General features: G+C 46.1%; 1 protein-coding gene and 1 pseudogene across 1 annotated transcript in view; both read right to left on the bottom strand.

The window, feature by feature from the left end:
• LOC126195510 (protein lev-9-like) overlaps positions 1 to 19,464 on the bottom strand; it is a 447,516-nt gene that overhangs the window by 194,068 nt on the left and 233,984 nt on the right. The window lies entirely within an intron of this gene.
• Positions 17,975 to 18,092, bottom strand: LOC126195845 (5S ribosomal RNA; annotated as a pseudogene).

The following is a 19,464-nucleotide window of genomic DNA, read 5'->3' as shown; positions in this document are numbered from 1 at the left end:
TTTTTGATAATGTGTGTGCTCACCGCGGGCGGCACCACGTACTCTGCAACGTGCTCCACGCTGGCCACAAGAGTGGTAAGGATTTCTTGCGGTAGGGCGATCCATCAGCGCTGCTGACAACTGCTCGATGTTGGTGCGAGTGGACGGACCTGCAATACGTCTCCCCAGCGCATCCCACACGTGCTCGATGGGATTTGGGTCGGGTGAAAGGCCAAGCCAGTCCAACGACCGAATAATAATTTAATTCGAAAATTTCTCTAAAATGCTATTCTTGCTGTCTACTTATGACAAAATTTACTCTGGTACAGCCCTCACCACTAGCTTAGCCAAGGGGTCTATTAGACCATAAATACAAAGCAGCTGGAGCAGTCCTAAAATGAAATTCAAGCACGTCAAATGGCCGATCAACTTTCTTAAAAAGTACTGGTGATCACGAGGGTAGTTTTAATGTTTTAATTACTAGCTCGAAAACGTCAAACTGTGGGCACGGAACTCGTTATTAGTCCTGCTACACATTTTTCCCGACAATGGAAGACTTGAAATGATAATTAAATCAAGGCTCTAAGCTGTCAACAGGCGTTGATATACATCAACGGGTACAGTTCAAAATGTGTGCCGCGACTGGGACTCGAACCCGGGACCTACTGCTTACACGGCAGACGCTCTATCCATCTTTTTTTTTTTTAATCTCATTTTGTTCGTTTTCGTTCGTTGTATCTGTTCTGGGCGGACGTCGAAAGATACGCGTTCCAGTTCGTTGTTGATCCATTAACTCAGTTTTTTAATTACAGAGGGCAGCTAACCCGTCTGAGCCACCGAGGACACAGAGGATATTGTGACTGCAGCGATTTATCCCTCACACGCTCTCCATGCCACCCACATTCCCAACTTAATGTCCACGCACTACACTCGTAGTGCCCCTGCCCATTACACTTATTACTCGCGGCAGACAATCTTACCGAGTCCAGTGAAAGTTCGGGAAGTGCGTGTGCATCCAGCACAGAAGAAGAAGGTCAATGGCTGGTTATCCTTTAACTATACACGAAGATGGCATCTGTTCTTTGCCACTTTGTCCTCTTTCTCTCAATCTGCCACTGTTTCCCTTGCTGTTTCTATAAGACAGCCACTGCCTCCTATCTTCCAGTATTTATTACTTTTCCGTACCTTTACCACTGCCACTGCCTTCCTCTCTCTCAGTATAAAAGAAGAACGAATATGTTCGCATGCCAAAAGTTTTGGAAAAATTTTAAAGGTGCGAGGGATGCAGAATGAGACAGCTCGTAACTAACATTTTAGTCGGAGTCTTTTAAATAAACAGGAACGTATACGCATTTTTTATGCTCTGATAGGATCATTTTTCCGCTGGTTTCCTTCTGCAACAGGACACATAACTCATGCGAAAAATGTATTGGTCACTAAAATTTATGTAGTTCACCTATGTGAAATAGGAACAAGGCAAAACTAATTTTACGCCTCAGACCGGATCCTACTGCAAATAAATTTTACATGTGCCTCAGTACCACAACATGGGTTTCCCAGATGATAACGGAGACACTTTACAGATATTTCTCCGTGCCACGTCACTTTATAAACTTTTCACCTCACACCGGATTTTACGTGTACAAGTAGGATATCTTTAAACCTCTGTATCTCGGAAACAGACAAAGATATCAAAAAATTTCCAAGGTTAGTCGAGATCGGGGCCTCAGGACTAATTCATAAAACTTTCGGCCACTTGCTATGCAGGAGGAATTGTGAAATATTCATACTTTGACCCTGTGCTGTAGGGTAATGTCAAAAAGACGATCCTTCTGTTGAATATACAAATGGTCCCGAGCCCAAGGGCAATTCAAAACACTTGACACTACCTTTTTATCACCAGTAATAGCACCATAGGTATGAGCATCGGAAAATCCCCTTTTTATTCGAGGCGGTTTGGAACATACTAGATACAAGTGATGTAGCAGGCATACCGATATCCCAGACAAGCAGTATTTGTGACTGAGTCTTGTCCACAATGAGCTGGGTCGTTGTCGGGAAGCAAATGAAACCACTTGGACAGCTTCTTTCGAAGCGTCGTCCGGGGATGTACGCTGCTGTGACGTAACTTGTTAGCACCACACTATGGCAGTACCAAAAATTGGGCATCACCAAGTGCGGTGATGGTTCGGCTTCGTCTTTTTCGGCGCTGGTGGATCCATGTGGCCCCACTGTTTGCTGTATTCCTGTTCCTCGTGCTCATAAAGATACACACAGTGTTTGCTGCTGGCAGCTGGGTGGCTAAAGACGTCATCTGGATTGTCCTGACGAAGCTGCATCACTGTCTCTATTTGGTGGGCTTTAGAATGGCTGTCAAAAGTCGCGGAACCCTGCGGGCAGCTACGTCTGTCAACCTGAAGATGAAGTTCAAGCTGTTGCAGACTGATCCGTGATTGATTGTCTCTTTTTTCACAACTACAGCGTTTCTGACACACCGGTCATTGTGCGATTCTCAGTATTTGACAGTATTCGTCATTAAGAGTTGTTTGACCACAATGGAAATTTATGTGACATTGTTTGATACAATGGTGAATTGCTGTCGTAAACTATTATTAACTCACAATGAATTGTTTCATCTTTGTTCCCCTTCAAAATCAGAAAACAAATTAGCGCTGGGTACTCCACTTTATGAATTTACCCGCCTACATAGCCGAGCGCGTTAACCCGTCGCTTCCGGAATACGGGGAGGCGAGCTCGTCTCGTATCAAATTCGTCTCGCAGATTAAAGCCGGGATCTGCTGGACCGACCAGCCTGAATGTGTTTTTTCGGCGGTCGCCCACATCTAGGGAAGCCATACGTTCGCATTATCTCGGATTTGTCATTGTCTTGATGGGGCTGTTCTCTGGAGATATTTATACAACTGTGGCCGAGCGGTTCTAGGCTCTTCATTCCGGAACCACGCGGCTGCTACGGTCGCAGGTTCGAATCCTGCCTCGGGCATGGATGTGTGTGACGTCGTTAGGTTAGTCAGGTTTACGTACATCTAAGTCTAGGGGACTGATGATCTCAGATGTGAAGTCCCATAGTGCTTAGAGCCATTTGAACCATTTGTTTATACAAATGTCCGGTATATATCCAGACTGTTTTGTGTGTCTAGAGAAATTTGATTGATTGTAAATATTGGAAATAGCAGATTTTAGTAACTCTTAGTTAAAATTTACCAAGGAGCATTTGTGAGCATGTAGTTCCGTTCGCTTTACCCTCAAGCGTGAGGGGGGGGGGGGGGATAAATAAATAAAAAATAAAACACGACGCACCATGAAGGAATTATGCGAATGGGATGTAAATCGGTAGATGTGAGGATCGTGGGTATACAAACAATTGATAACAATATCAGAAATGTGTATGATTTATTCAAGAGAAAGAGCTTCATAAATTGCGCAAGTTAGTAACGCGTTGTTCCACTTCTGGCGGTTAAGCAAGCAGTTATTCGGCCTGGGATTGATTTATAGCGTCGTTGATTGTCCTCCTGAGAGATGTACCAAATTATGTCCAGTTGGTGCGTTAGATCGTCAAAATCCCGAGGTGGTTTGAGGGCTCTGCCCATAATGCTTGAAACGTTCTCAATTGGGGAGAGATCCGGCTACCTAATTGGCCAAGGTAGGTTTTAACATGCACGAAGACAAGCAATAGAAAGCCTCGCAATTTCTTGGGGGGGGGGGGGGGGAGGGCGTTATCTTGCTGAAATGTAACTTCAAGATGGCTAGGATGAAGGGCAACAAATCGGAGTGTAGCATATCGTCTATGTACTGCTGTGTTGTTGGTTGTCTGGCCTTACGCCCCGCGACAGTCATTTCGGTATCCCACCGCTGTCCGGGGCGTCTCCACACACGTCTTCGCTGGTTATCGGGGCTCATCTTGAATCTGGACTCATCACTGAAGTCAATTCTATCTACTCCACTCAATGAAACACCCCAGGCAGCGGCTCGATACCAACCTGACTGTCGGCCGCCATACGGCACGACAAGCTGTAACGACCGTCTGGAGCGCCATTTCTTTCCATAGCATGACCCCTTTGGTTGTCATCCGGGGCATCCTTACAGCACAGCGGTACGTGGACGATATTCTACACCCCCTTTTGCTCCCCTTCGTGACGAGCCATCCTGGGCTTTTGTTTCAGCAAAATAATGTTCGCTTGCATACCACGAGAGCTTTTATTCCTTGCCTTCATGTTTGCCTAACCCTACCTTGGCCAGAAAGGCTACCGGATCTCTCTCCATTTGAGGACGTTTGGAGCATTATGGATAGGGACCTCCAACCACCAGGAGATTTTGACGATCTAACGCACCAATTGGCCAGAATTTGGCACGATATCTCTCCGAAGGACAACCAATAACGGTATCGATGCCAAGCCGAATAAGTGTTTGCATATCGGCTAGGGGCGGACCAGAACGGAATTCAACATGTTCAAATGTGTGTGAATTCCTAAGGGACCAAGCTGCTATGGTCATCGGTCTCTAGACTTACACACTACTTAAACTAACCTCACTAAGAACAACACACACACCCATGCCCGAGGGAGGAGTCGAACCTCCGGCGGGATGGGCCGCACAATCCGTGTCATGGCGCCTCAAACCGGGCGGCCACAACGCGCTGCCAGAACGTAATTGATTTGCTCAATTTGTGAAGCCCCTTCTTTTGAATAAGTCACCCTATTTATCGGAAATTATATTAATTTGTTTGTCTGTACACGTACGTCACATCTACCTATATCCGTCTCATTCGGATAAGTCGTTCTTGTTTCTTTTTTTTTTTCCTTGTTGCAGAATGTATATTAAAAGCCCAGAGCAAGCACGCTTGGACACTCTCGTTTACACCTATTTTCCATACTTCATTATGCAGATCAACAAGAAGACACCGACAATCGCTGCGGCTTTATTAGCACTGAAGGAGAAACGAGAAAAGATTCCCTCCCCCTTTCCCCCCCCCCAGACGCCACCCCTTTCTCATGCCACTGTGCCTATCCTCCGTCTTATCGTCGACATGTGGAATGCGTCTCAGAAAAATAATCCAATTTGACGCAAATGTCCAGGGTTTTCGAATTGCCCCAGGTCGGCAGTTTAATTGAGGGCAGGCCTATCGACACCCACCTAGGTGAATATCGGACTGGTACCCACCTCACGCCCCGGGTACTCACTACACAAACATTTAGAAAACGTTCTCGCACCTGAACCTGAGTTTTACTCTAGACGCAGACAGATGGAGAGAGTAATAAAATGCTGCCGTCGTTTTGATGTTATTTATTAAATTGCTACCAGTTTTGGTGACACAGTACACCATCTTCAGGCCTTAACTAACGATGAGGCGGTGAACTCGAGTCGTATGCACGATCCCAGTAGTGGCTGACATGTATGAACGGGCATCACTTAAAACTTCCGCGCTACTAGACCGTGTCGATGTATAAAACTTTCTCGTAACGTTTCCTCTCCGACTATGGGAGACATCGTCAGAGGTAAAGTGGCGAACTGCAACCGGAACTCGAGCAAAAGATACGGACAGCACAGAGAGGACGTCATGTGACGTCTGCTCCGAGATTATCCTGGTAGTGTCAACATTCTCGATTGATCGTCATTATTATGTTGCAATGGTGACAAGCTAAGTTTATCTAATTTAACACTTTCTCCTTTTCTGTTAAAATTATTATGGTGTTTATACACTGAAGCGCCAAAGAAATTGGTATGCGCATACGTATTCAAATACAGAGATGTGTAAACAGGCAGAATACGGCTCTGCCATCAGCAAAACCTATATAAGATAGTAAGTGCCTAGCGCAGTTGTTAAATGGGTTACTGCTGCTACAACAGCAGGTTATCAAGGTTTAAGTGAGTTTGAACGTGGTGTTACAGTCGGCACACGAGCGATGGGACACAGTATCTCCGAGGTAGCGATGAAGTTCGGATTTTCCTTTACGACCATTTCAGGAGTGTATCGTGAGTGTCAGGAATCCGGTAAAACATCAAATCTCCGACATCGCTGCGGCCGGAAAGAGCTCCTGCGAGAATGGGACAAACGACGACTGAAGAGAATCGTTCAGCGCGACAGACGTGCCACCCTTCCGCAGATGGCTGCAGATTTCAATGTTGGGCCATCAACAAGTGTCATCGTGCGAACCATTCAATAAAGCATCATCGATATGGGCTTTCGGAGCCGAATGCCTACTCTTGTACCCTTGATGACTGCCTGACACAGAGCTTTACGCTTCGCCTGGGCCCGTAAACACCGACATTCGACTGTTGATGACTGGAAACATGTTGATTGGTCAGACGAGTCTCGATTCAAATTGTATTGAGCGGACGGACGTGTACGGGTGTGGAGACAACATCATGAATCCATGGACCCTGCATGTCAGCAGCAGACCGTTCAAGCTGGTGGAGGCTCTGTGATGATGTAGGGCATGTGCAGTTGTAGTGATAAAGCACTCCTGATACGACTAGATACGACTCTGACAGTTGACACGTATGTAAGTATCCTGTCTGATCACCTGAATCTATTCATGTCCATTGTGCATACCGAAGGGTAATTCCAGTAGGACAAAGCGACGCCCCACACGTCCAGAATTGCTATATAGTGGCTCCAGGAACACTATTCTGAGTTTGAATACTTCCGCTGACCACCAAACTCCCCAGACATGAACATTATTGAGCATATCTGGGATGCCTTGCAAAGTGCTGCTCAGAAGAGATATCCATGCCCTCGTACTCTTACGGATTTCTGGACAATTTATGGACAGCCCTGCAGGATGCCAGGTGTCAATTCCCTCCAGCACTAATTCAGACATTAGTCGAGTCCATGGCACGTCGTGTTGCGGCACTTTTGCGTGCTCGAGATGGCTCTACGCGATATTAGGCAGGTGTACTAGTTTCTTTAGCTCATCAGTTTAAATCTCAATAGCCACTCTATACATACGCGCCTGATAATGCGATGTTTTCAGGAAATCTGCGCCTACTGACCGTTACCTGTTTAAAGATTGTTACCAGCAGCCTAGACAAGAAAGAGGGGTCATTAAAACCTTGGTGGATAAGGCGCAGGAAACTTGTGAAACGAGAGAGTTAAAGATGAGCTTGAACAACTACGGCCGACATTCAAAGAGAATGGTTATAGTAACAAGGAGATAGACAGAGCACTTCGCCTTAGAGAGAGAATCAGGACCGCTGAGGAACGACGGCTGCCCAAAGGGAAAGTTTTCCTTCGGTTCATCAATTGCATTACAGATCGCATTGGGAAAGTGTTGAGCAAGTACGGCGTGCAAAATTAACTTCAGACTCACCAGGAAGATTAAAGAAGGTTTAAGATCGACTAAAGATATACGACATCCTTGGGTTCACCGTGTGTATATAAAATTCCTTATAATTGTGGACTGTTTTATACTGGTATCACAAAAAGAAGTGTTAACACCTGTCTCGTTGAACAAAAGATGCGGTAGTAGCGAAACAATTTTTCAGGAGGATGGTCATGAAATAAAGTTCACTGAGACGACTGTCATATGGAAAACATCGCATTATCACGCGCGTATGTATAGAGACGCTATTGAGATGTGTAAACACCATAATAAATTTAACAGAAAAGAGGAAGGTGTCATATTAAATAAAACTCGGATGCCAACATTGCAACGTATGAATGACGCTCCATTGTTTTCAATCGAGAATGTTGGGAATACCAGCGATAATCTCGTAGCCGACCTGATAAATTATGGTGCTCCCTACATTGCCTACATAATCGGCGCTCTCTCGAATTATGGTTGCAGTTCACCATTTTATCTCTGAAGATGTCTCCCGCAGTCGGAGATGAAACGGTAGGAGACGACGGCCTAATAGCCCGGAAGTTGCAAGTGATGTCAGTACCAGCCGTGAAAGCTTACCTTGTATGGTCTATGAAGTGCCATCCGTAGAATACTTTAACAGAAATGTTGTGTCTGCAATCGTCAACTACCAACTGAAAAAACTTGGCGGGAGTAGTGTCGATGTTAGGAAGGGCATCCGGCCACCGTCTGCCAGTAACATTACTTCAATCCACTAACAATGCGGACACCGTGGAGAAACGGGAAAAGGCAAAAGCAGAAAGTATTTCTATGTTGTCATATACTAGTAAAATGTGAAACCATTTATTATAGCTGAACCCCATGTTAACTATCGGCATCATCGTGTACCATACACTAATAAAAACTAATAAAACAAGAATTTAATGTTACATCGGCATAATCTATCAATCACAGATTCGTATGGTACCACTTGTTTGGTGAAAAACATATTAATGGTACAAACTGTGAAGCTAACGTAGTAAACTGTAACGATCTGTCACTGTGTAGGAGGTGTTCAAATGGCTCTAAGCACTATGGGACTTAACATCTGAGGTCATCAGTCCCCTAGACATAGAACTACTTAAACCTAACTAACCTAAGGACATCACACACATCCATGCCCGAGGCAGGATTCAAATCTACGACCGTAGCAGCAGCGCGGTTCCGAACTGAAGCGCCTAGAACCGCTCGGCCACAGTGGCCGGCTAGGAAGTGTTAAAATATCTATGGAAGAGGTCATAACCAACATTATCAAGAAGTGAGAAGCGTGCAGGTAGGCAGGCATGTGGTTAGGTAATATAGCGAACTGTGAACTATGAAGTAAATCTAAAGAAAAGAACTGGACTGTGTACACAGTATGTAACTAAAACATTCAGTTCAGTCAGAAAACCAAAGACACATACCACTATATTATACGCAGCTCTTATACAGTGTAGGACAGAGGATAGTGCGACCTGTGATCAGAAAAACAAATCGGCAAAATGGACCAAAAGTAAAGGACAAATCCACTTGTCATGTAGTAAATATCAGCTTATGGTGATTGGGATATCAAGACATTTATGAGAATGAAAGTTATGACGTAAGTATCCATCGATGTTATACACAACCAGATACATGCAATTCCCTGTCTCGCAATTTACACAAAGTATGTAAGCAACACGTCTGTAGCACATTCGGGATACCACTGCATGTATCTGATTTCTTAAAGTCTGCACGGTCCTTTTTTTATGTAGTTTAAGCTGTCATTATCGTTGGGGCCTGAAGATGGCGTAGTGAAACCCCGAAACTGGCTAAATAAATTACATTGAAAATATAGACAGCTGAAGGTAATTTTGATTTTACATTTTATATGAATAGCCGAAGTCCCTCAACAATCTTGTGCAAGCCCATTGGAAAACGCATTTGGTTACTCTATATAATGTAACCACAGCACAGCAGATTTGTAACTCGCCACGGTGGGTAGCTAGAGCGGAAATCCCCTAACAAGTGCATTCTGAAATTGGAATTTCCAGCAGGATGGTTACGAGAAGTGGGTGTTGGCAACACTTCCCGCGCAACAGCGCAATGCAAGAAGTAGTGGACTGTGGCGGGAGGGAGGGCGAGGAACACTGAATCAGTGTTGCCATCTGGGGCGCTGGTTATCGTTTAAAAGCCATTAGCTGCAGGCGTGGGCGCCACTGCTACCAACTTTTAAATTGATATTACCGGGCGCGAGTCGCGCACGCTCGCTCCGGTGCGCGGAACTTGGTGCTAATGAATTATTGCCGGAATAAGATGAACGACTCGTAGAGCACTTAATTTACGGGCGTTGCTGCCACGGGGGTAATTTGCTCGCAACCCCCGGGGCGGCGGAGGAAATGAACACGCCCACGCCCGAGGGGGCACATCCACCCGCTTTATCCAAATGGTCGCCCGTCAGCAGTTGCCTTCGTAACAGCCGGCGCATTCTTCGTTACGCTCTTCCGCTATCGTGTTTACCAGATCAGTAAGTTCCTTCGGTCGAGTTCACTGATGAGTTGTACAAGAGGTGTTCAAGAAGTAATAGACCACATTTTTTGTCTACTGATTTCAGTTGAAAAAATCCAAATTTTTAACACTTTTGCTACATCATTATGGAGATGTAGAAACAAACCTGAGAAAAGTAATGTAGCAATCCTAGAAAGTTTTAGTGCAAAAGCATTTGTCTTTAAAATGGGAATTACATTCCAGATCAGTCGGTTCAATCAGCATATCCACATGGGTGATTTCAACTACAACGGCAAATGGTCTCGAAAACTACTCGAAAAGAAAAATGAGACTGGCAGTGTAATTAATTCCCGTCCACAGCGTATTCTGCAAGCCACGTGTTTTCTTCAACACCAGTGAGCTTAGGGGTTTGGACTGCGTTTTTTGTCAGAATTTGTCCCTTCTACAATGCGATTTTCTTTTTAAGTGCATCCCCATCAAATCAGAAATAAGTCGTTTCTGGCTATGAAATGTCTTACTGTGGGCAGTGTGCAGCCATGTCACTTAAAATGCAATGTTTGCAATTCATTACAAATGCTCTAACTTTCGCTCCTGGTGTGGTTTTTCCTTCATAAAGTATGCAATAGGGGGCTTTAAATCGAAAAATTGTTCCAAGCACGCCCCTTGACGTAAATAACATACTATGCTATAATATATTGTCTCTATATCCTTGGTTCATTTCCATCGTAAACGGTTTCAACTGACAGTGGAATAATGGATGCGACTTCAGAAAATTTGCTATTCGTACCCTAGATTCCTTTCACGTGCTCGATGCCCGCAAATTTAGCACACGTGCTTCTTGATGTACAGCTCAATGAATCCCATCAGTTGATCATTGTAATTTTCTGTTCTTGCATTGCATGTGTTTTAAAGTCGTTTTATAGTAAATTTAGAATACCCATCGATTATTTGACTGCGTAATAGGTACTGAGAATTCTCATCCTTCTCCTCTGTCATTCATGTTCACTTTTAAACGCTTGCGACGATAGGTCGCTCGCCTGCCTCTTCTAGTGCAAACAGCCACTGGATCTGTGAGCGTCCTTAATGCCACGAACAAATACCAAAGCGTAAACAGCGCTGCCACCACGATTCTGCCAAACGAAAGAGAGTCGTACTGACCGAAATATGCCGCATCGCAATACTACACTGAAAAGACAAAGAACCTGGTATATCTGCTTAATATCTTGTAGGGCCTCCGCGAGCAGGCAGAAGTGAGGCAGCACGACGTGGCAAGAATTCGATTAAAGTCTGAAGTGGTCCTGGAGGGAAATGACACCGTGAATCCTGCGGGGCTGTCCATCAATCCGTAAGAGTACGACGGGGTGCAGATCTCTCCTGAACAACACGTTGCAAGGCATCCCAGATATGCTCAATAATGTTCATGTCTGGGGAGTTTGGTGGCCAGCGGAAGTTTTTAAACTCAGGAGAGTGTTCCTGGAGCCACTATGTAGCAATTCTGGAGCTGCGGGATGTCGCATTGTCCTGCTGGAATTGCCCAAGTCCATCGGAATGTACAATTGACATGAATGTATGCTGGTGATCAAACAGGATGCTTACGTACGTGTCACCCCTCAGAGTCGTAACTAGACGTATCGTGGGTTCCATATCACTCCAACTGCACACGCCCCACACCATTACACAGCCTCCATGAGCTTGAAGAGTCCCCTGCTAACATGCAGGGTCTACGGATTCATGAGGTTGTCTCCATAACCGTACACGTCCATCCGCTCGATACAATTTGCAATGTCGATGTTTATGGGCAAAGGCGAGGCGTAAAGCTTTGTGTCGTGCACTCATGAGGGGCACACGAGTGGGCCTTCGGCTCCGAAAGCCCATATTGATGATGTTTCATTGAATGGGTCGCAAGCTGACAGTTGTTGATGGCCCAGCATTTATATCTGCAGCAGTTTGCGGAGGTTTGCACTTCTGTCACATTGAACGATTCTCTTCAGTTGTCGTTGGTCCCGTTAATGCAGGGTCTATTTCCGGCTGCAGCGATGTCGGAGATTTGATGTTTTACCGGATTCCTCATATTCACGGTACACCCGTGAAATGGTAGTACGGGAAAATCCCCGCTTCATCGCTGCCTCGGAGATGCTGTGTACCATCGTTCGTGCGCCGACTATAACACCACGTTCAGACTCACTTAAATCTTGATAAGCTGCAAATGTAGCAGCAGTAACCCATCTAACAACTGCACCAGACACGTGTTGTCTTATAGAGGCGTTGCCGACCGCAGCGCCGTATTCTGCCTGTCTACATATTTCTGTATTTGAATACGTATGCCTATACCATTTTCTTTGTCCCAACACACAATTCAGGAAGGGGTGCAAACGGTTCTTTATCAGTTCTTCAGGTATGACCCTATGGCGGACTGCGGAGGAATATCACAGGCGCCATCCAGATCAACCACCCCTATATCACGCAAACATCGGTCGTTTACTGGAAGGTTTCATGGCAACGGGCATTATCCATGACAAACGACGACCTGGACGACCAACTACAGCAACAGATCATGCGAACTCAGCTAACTTGACAGTCAGTTCCACATGGTCAACTAGTAAAGAAGCATCAATCAAGCTTCCGTGTCCCGAAATTCATGGAACCGAGACAGATATACGGGTGCAGTTCTGTGACTTGTTTACAGAAAGACGAACGCACTAGACACACCATGAAGCTGACATTCTTCTCAAAAATGAATCGTGTTTCCATCTGAACGGAACAGTTAATTGACATAATGCTATTTACTGGACAACTGAGAATCCACATATTGTTGTAGATGCTCATCATCAGACTGGTCCAAGTTTATGTGCGTTGTTTGGAATATTCGGCGATGTTTTCATAGGTCCTGTGTTTCTCAACTGTACAGAGATATCTCGATGTGACACGCCTGCCGTATTTGCATAATATTGTAGCCCTATCAAATTTACGCCGAGGGTTCCATTTTCAGCTAGATGAAGCACCGCCGCATTTGGGACAAACAACTCGCGAATTGCAGAATGAAGTTTTACCTGAGCTTTGGAAAGGTCGAAGTGGTCCAGTGGAATGGCCGCCTAGGTGGTCAGGGTGTTGTTCTACTTGACTTTCTCCTCTGCCGCCTCTCAAATCTGTAGTTACGGAAACAGGCCCCAAACAGTGCAGGAAGACATCAAAGGAGCCACTGCAGCAGTATTACGTAAAGCGCCCGTGAACCGTGCCGTCAACAGGGTGGCAATCAATTTGAACATGAGTAGTGTTCAAGAGGTGGAGCTGCTGAACATGGCAGTTCAGGTCATAAATTTGCTTCAGTTTTTAACTCTGTGAGTTTGCTATTGCGATTGTCGATTTCGCTGTAAAGTTGTAGTGTCAGTATATGACACTGATTTTTTATGCTTGTTTCCATTTGCCATTTTAACACAACCGAGCGAGGTGGCGCAGTGGTTAGCACACTGGACTCGCATTCGGGAGGACGACGGTTCAATCCCGTCTCCGGCCATCCTGATTTAGGTTTTCCGTGATTTCCCTAAATCGCTTCAGGCAAATGCCGGGATGGTTCCTTTGAAAGGGCACGGCCGATTTCCTTCCTCATCCTTCCCTCCCCCGAGCTTGCGCTCCGTCTCTAACGACCTCGTTGTCGACGGGACGTTAAACACTAATATCCTCCTCCTCCTCCTCGCCATTTTAACACTCATTTTGTTTTGTTAGGTTCGTAATTTCAAGCAGATTAATAAAGTTATCCAGTCTTTAATCTCATTGGTGGATCTTACATCGCAACAGTGCAAATCGTGCTTTAAAACAGTGTCTCTCCAACAATTTTGCTGTCGTCTTTTCAGCATCTGCACAAATAACTGAATTGTCCTATGTCACCAAACTTTTGAGTTAGCCTGTATTTGAATAATTTCATTTTTAAATGACATAAGCGTTCGAACGGAACAGAAAAGAACGAAAAATTAATGACGGAAACGAGACTCGAACCGACGAGTCGCGCTCTCGAGCGCTACCATTTTTTCAATTTTTCTGTATTTTACGCGTCATAAAAATTCTTGTACAACATGCACCTAGGTTCAAAAATTTGTATGAGCTGTGAATCGAACCCAAGGTTGTCATGTGGCAGCGGATCACAATGGCGTAGTACTTCTCGAAATATTGACCTTACTTTAGGGGATTAAAGATATTATGACCGGAAAAAAACACTGTTGTCTAGCCATAATTGTGGGTTGCTTGATTGCTGTGGGAGAAAGCTAATCTGAACTGCAACATAAGAAATATTGGTTCACTTTATTACACGAACGCTAAAGTTATTTACTTAACTTGATACATTTATTCTTCACAGAAGCGTTTGATAATTTGCAACTGTCATTGACGATTAAACCATCAATTGTTGCACCAATTAAGAAACCGTTTTCTTGAAATACAACTTTCAATATTTCAGTTTGAGACTTGAATAACTCTATATTCCTACTTGATGATGATGAATGCTAAGGGCTGAGGCCACGAACTGGGTGCGATGCTGTACTGAGGAAGAGGGAGTGTCTTCTACGTCTTATCCCATTCGTCATTGAGAACTGCAGCGAGATATCGCTAATGTCTGTAGTCCATTCAAAAACTTCCGGAACTTTCGTAATTTCGCGCCAACGGTGCGTTGGAGCGAAATACGTTTGGCATCCAAGCACACTCGTGTGTTGCCGACTTTGGTGTGGCGCCGTGATCTTTGGACGGTACCACAAAAGGCAGTTGGAAAAGTTCAAAAATTATTTTATCGAGAGTTTTTGAAAGTTGCATCGAATTGCTGTGGGATATTGGTATCTGAGTTCTGAAATCCAGGTATCAAATGTATGAGGTCCATTCAAAAACTTCCGGGACTTTCGTAATTTCGCGCCAACGGTGCGTTGGAGCGAAATACGTTTGGCATCCAAGCGCACTCGTGTGTTTAATGTGTAACTGTCGGAAGTTCCATTGGTGTATGTCTGTTAGTTGTTGTTCCGTGCTGTATTGAGTAGAACGTTGTGTCGCACAGTTTTAGAATTTCGAGATGGCAGAACTAGAGGAGCAACGCTCCTGTATTGAATTTTGCTTGAAACTCAAGAAAACCTTTACAGAAACAAATCAAATGGTACAAGAAGCTACGGTGATGAGTGCTTCAGCGGTACCCGGTGTTACGAATGGTTCTCACGGTTTAAAAATAAGTTGAAGATGCCCCTCGTCCAGGATGCTCTTCGACTTCTACCGACTACCCTCATGTCAGGAACGTCAACGAAACTGTGCGTGCCAATCGAAGACTGAGTGTCCGAGAGGTTGCAGAAGAATGTAACTTTAGTTGGATCATGTCATGAAATCCTGACACAGCATCTTGGAATGCATCCTATTGCCGCCGCCAAGTTGGTCCCACAGATCATGAACCAAGACCAGAAATATGTTCGCCGCGCAATTTGTGCCGAGTTTCTGGATCCCGCAAATGAGAACGAGATGTTCCTTGAGAGAATCATATAACTGGTGTGGAGACGTGGGACTACGGTTAAAATGTTGAGACCAAGGTTCAATCTTTACAATAGATCGGGAAAGGTTCTCTATGACAAAAAAACTCACCAGGTCAGGTCAAATGTCAAAATGTGATAGTTTTCTTCGACTTTGAAGGATTAGTTCATCATGGATTCGTGCCTCAGGGACGAACTGTTAATCGGTGGTACCGTCAGGACGTGTTGCGATGCATGCGAGAAAATGTTAGGAGGAAAAGGCCTGAAATGTAGCGAGACATTTCGAGGCTCTTGCATCACGATAAGGCACCCGCACATTCATCCCTGTCCGCATCTCGTGGTCTAGTAGCTAGCATTGCTGCCTCTGGATCACGGGGTTGTGGCTTCGATTCCTGGCCGGGTTGGCGATTTTCTCTGCCCGGGAGCTGGGTGTTTGTGTTCTCCGCCGGCCGCGGTGGTCTAGCGGTTCTAGGCGCCCAGTCCGGAACCACGCGACTGCTACGGTCGCAGGTTCGAATCCTGCCTCGGGCATGGATGTGTGTGATGTCCTTAGGTTAGTTAGGTTTAAGTAGTTCTAAGTTCTAGGGGACTGATGACCACAGCTGTTAAGTCCCATAGTGCTCAGAGCCATTTGAACCATTTTTTTGTGTTCTCCTCATCATTTCATCATAATCATCATCATTAGTGTTAGTGGCTAGACTGGACAGAGTGAAACATTGGAGTGTGAAAAGATTGGGACTTTGTACGGGCCCTGATGACTGCGCAGTTGAGTGCCCCACAAACCAAATACCACCATCACAAAATGGTTCAAATAGCTCTGAGCACTATGGGACTTAACATCTGTGGTCATCAGTCCCCTAGAATTTAGAACTACTTAAACCTAACTAACCTAAGGACAGCACACACATCCATGCCCGAGGCAGGATTCGAACCTGCGACCGTAGTGGTCACGCGGTTGCAGACTGTAGCGCCTAGAACCGCACGGCCACACCGGCCAGCACCACCATCACATTCATCCCTGATGGTCCATCACTGTTGCACAAAAAACGAAATTACGGTGCTGCCTCATCCTCCGTACTCCCCAGACCTGCCCCTGCGGACTTTCCAAAGTTGAAAAATCCGTTGAAAGGACAAAGATTTGCAACGATAGACGAAATAAAAGAAAATTCCCAGACGGTGCTTCGCGTGATCCAGCAAGAGACGTACCAAGACTGATTCCGGACGTGGGAACGACGTTGGGAACAGTGTACCAATTGTGGAGGAGGGTACTTCGAAGGCGACCATGCACAAAAAGTTAAAGGTAGGTATAGAAAAAATTGTGGACAAGGTTCTGGGATTTTTTAAACGGACCCCATACATAAAAAAATTGCAAAAATCCTATTTCAGTGCGGATTCCGCGACGTTTTGACTTTAAATTTTCCATATGCAGTCAATTTAAGTTGTGTTAATATCTGTTGGTCAGTGAATGACGTAGGTGTGGAAGTATATATTTATCGATACATTTTACTGCAACAGTATGCTGTTTTGACCACGGTTATGGCGACTTACCGGCCACAGTGTAGAAATTTCTCGGAGGGTGCCGGCGCGGCGTTAAGTTAGCGGCAGGATGCGCAACTGTGTTGCAGCGCGGCTGTCGCGGGACTGGGGAGGCTGGGCTGCGGCGAACCGCGAGGCCCCGGGCTGTGCTCTCGGTTTAATCCTGAGAGCGGCGCTAACTCCACCGGCGCCGGCGAATGAGCCGCTGTCCGCCCGGGTACCATTATTCGGCCCAGCGCCACGGGGCAGAGGGCCGGGGGACGCGGCCTCCACCAGCTGCCACACCACTCACCTCCCCACAGTAGCAGAGGCGAGGGCGCATGCGCGCGCACCGTCCAATTAGCGTACCGGCTGCCCTGCAGTCTTATTATCGGAATTGTTGAGGCTCTCGTGACCACTAGCCAACATATTGCCTGTTAGTTTCTGTCTCGGGTTCTTCGGCTGACGTTTGTTGAACGGTCGTAAGGCACGCTAACCGCGCAACTAGTTGTTTGCGGAACTTTGCTTGTGGAGTTAAATAAATAAATGTGTGACTAGGGCCTCCCGTCGGGTAGACCGTTCGCCGGATGGGAGTCTTCCGATTTGACGCCACTTCGGCGATTTGCGCGTCGATGGGGATGAAATGATGATGATTAGGACAACACCCAGTCCCTGAGCGGAGAAAATCTCCGACCCAGCTGGGAATCGAACCCGGACCCTTAGGATTGACATGCTGTCGCGCTGACCACTTAGCTACTGGGGGCGGACGCTTGTGGAGGTAGGGGTTGATATGTGTCTGGCTTCAGCCGGACTCGTTAGGCTTTTTACAGTCCTCTCCGACAAAATATATCAAATCAAGCCAGTCCAGCTTTTGTTAGACTTCTTAGCTATAAAACAGAGAAAGCACAACTAAGGCCCTTTGCAAGCTAATGTCATGAATGCGAGGAATAAGCATAATGAGGAATGAAATAAGCTCTCCGTCGTCAGGCTCTTCGGGACCATCCGACTGATGTGTCATCCTCAGCTGAGGATGCGGATAGGAGGGGCGTGTGGTCAGCACACCGCTCTCCCAGTCGTTATGATGGTTTTCTTTGACCGGAGCCGCTACTATTCGGTCGAGTAGCTCCTCAATTGGCATCACGAGGCTGAGTGCACCCCGAAAAATGGCAACAGCGCATGACGGCCCGGATGGTCACCCATCCAAGTGCCAGCCACACCCGACAGCGCTTAACTTCGGTGATCTGACGGGAACCGGTGTATCCACTGCGGCAAGGCCGTTGCCATAATGAGGAAAGAGGAGATATAATAACAATATATTCATATGCAACTTCCTGGCAGATTAAAACTGTGTGCCGGACCGAGACTCGAACTCGGGACCTTTGCCTTTCGCAGGCAAGTGCTCTACCATCTCAGCTACCCAAGCACGACTCACGCCCCGTCCTCACAACTTTACTTCCGCCAGTACCTCGCCTACCAATGCTAATACAGAAAAAATTGGCCAATTGCGAGTAGGACTTGCGCATTGAGGGTTCCGTACAAGCTTACATGTGTATGCAGACAGAACAACTATCCCGAGAATCGAATAGCTGTTAACTGATTGAAATGACTCTGACCACTATGGGACTTAAAATCTGAGGTCATCAATTCCCTAGAACTTCGAACTACTTCAACATAACTAACCGAAGGACATCACACACATCCATGCCTGAGGCAGGATTGGAACCTGCGACCGTAGCGGTCGCACGGTTCCAGACTGAAGCGCCTAGAAACGCTTGGCCACCCTGGCCGGCAGGCTGTTAACTAAAAGAGACTACAACTTACGTTTTATACACTAATTGTCAGAAGAAAAAAAACAGGCTAGAGATAGGATGTTCATACTCACGGGACATGTACATTAGTACGTTCTGCGCAAATGATTAGCATTTGAACTACGTCGACCGGCGGGTTCAAAGTCAACATTGATGTCGTGGCGCAACACCACCTACCGGGAAATTTTCTGCTGTCCTAGTTGTCGCTTTAAATCAGGTAACGAATCAGTGTGACGTGAGCAGACGTGCAGGATGCCTCACACACGTATGCGCGAACCGTACTGTCAAACCAATGAGTTTGAATGAGGGAGCATTACTAGCATGAGAGAATATGATGATCTATGCGGGAAATTGCGGCTCCTGTGCGACTAAGTATTTCAGTAGTGCAACGGGTGTGTGCAGAATGCTTCACGGAAGCCGGTGGATCAGGTAGCACGACCGAGGCCCCCGTCCCCTTCCATCTCATCCAAATGCCATTGCAGGACAGATCTGCGTCCTCCTCGGGTAGGCGCAACCGTGGAATAGTGGAACGCATCATACACTATCGGGGGAGACAGTCCGTCGCCGTTTACTACGGCATGGGTTACATGGGCGTTGCCGGCCGTTGTGGCCGAGCGGTTCTAGGCGCTTCAGTCCGGAACCACTCGACTGCTACGGTGGCAGGTTCGAATCCTGCCTCGGGCATGGATGTGGGTGATGTCCTTAGGATAATTAGGTTTAAGTAGTTCTAAGTACTAGAGGACTGATGCCCTCAGATATTAAGTCCCATAGTGTTCAGTGCCATTTGAACACGCGCGTCATCCACTTTTCCGCCTACCTTTGACGGACATGCAGAAACATCCTAGA

Source organism: Schistocerca nitens, chromosome 7 (assembly GCF_023898315.1).
Source record: "Schistocerca nitens isolate TAMUIC-IGC-003100 chromosome 7, iqSchNite1.1, whole genome shotgun sequence".
Taxonomy (NCBI): Eukaryota; Metazoa; Arthropoda; class Insecta; order Orthoptera; family Acrididae; genus Schistocerca; species Schistocerca nitens.
The sequence above is the reverse complement of the archived record's forward strand: the minus strand, read 5'-3'. Positions and strand labels throughout refer to the sequence as shown.